The sequence below is a fragment of the Suricata suricatta genome, chromosome 4 (assembly GCF_006229205.1).
Source record: "Suricata suricatta isolate VVHF042 chromosome 4, meerkat_22Aug2017_6uvM2_HiC, whole genome shotgun sequence".
In the NCBI taxonomy this organism is placed as follows: Eukaryota; Metazoa; Chordata; class Mammalia; order Carnivora; family Herpestidae; genus Suricata; species Suricata suricatta.
In genome coordinates, this window is record NC_043703.1 from 128,209,784 (window position 1) to 128,210,433 (window position 650).

Genomic DNA, 650 nt, shown 5'->3' on the forward strand with positions numbered 1-650 from the left:
ATAGCCATAGTCTGGAGTGTGGGCAGCAGCAGAGAGGAGCCAGGAAGGAGAGTGTGATCACACAAAGCCCTCGTGCCCTTACAACCCTTGCAGCTGATCCAGTTCCACAGAGGTTAATTCACTTGAGTTAAGATGTTATTGCACCAAAGTCCTTCAAGATTCTTGACTTGAAATGTTATTGCACAAATGTCCTTCACGCTTTGGCACTCTTATAATAACAATAAGAAGAGGGTGTAAAGTTCCCAGGAATGTGGCACAACAATAACCATGAAAACAGAAGAGTTTTGTCTAGAAAAATCCTTCTCTTAGTTGTGGTTGTTTGTATAAAACTACTTGCATGTGAGAAATAAAGTGGCAATATGGGCACTGCTCATTTGTTCCTCCCATCCCCATCCTTTGACTCTCTCTCTTCTTTTCCTCATTCCCTTACCCTCACATCCTTGCTTCTGTGCACCCGTGCGCACACTACAATGGAGTGCTCTGAAGCAAGCTGTTTAGTTACTAGATACTCAAAGAGTGTGAATAGTCTTTGGCATAATGTGGCTGGAGAACTGGTCTGAAGGAAGGACATGTAGGTACTACAGGATAGAAGACATTAACAGCCTGGAAGGAGAAGACTTGAGTGATAAAGGAAGATAGATCAGAGACAA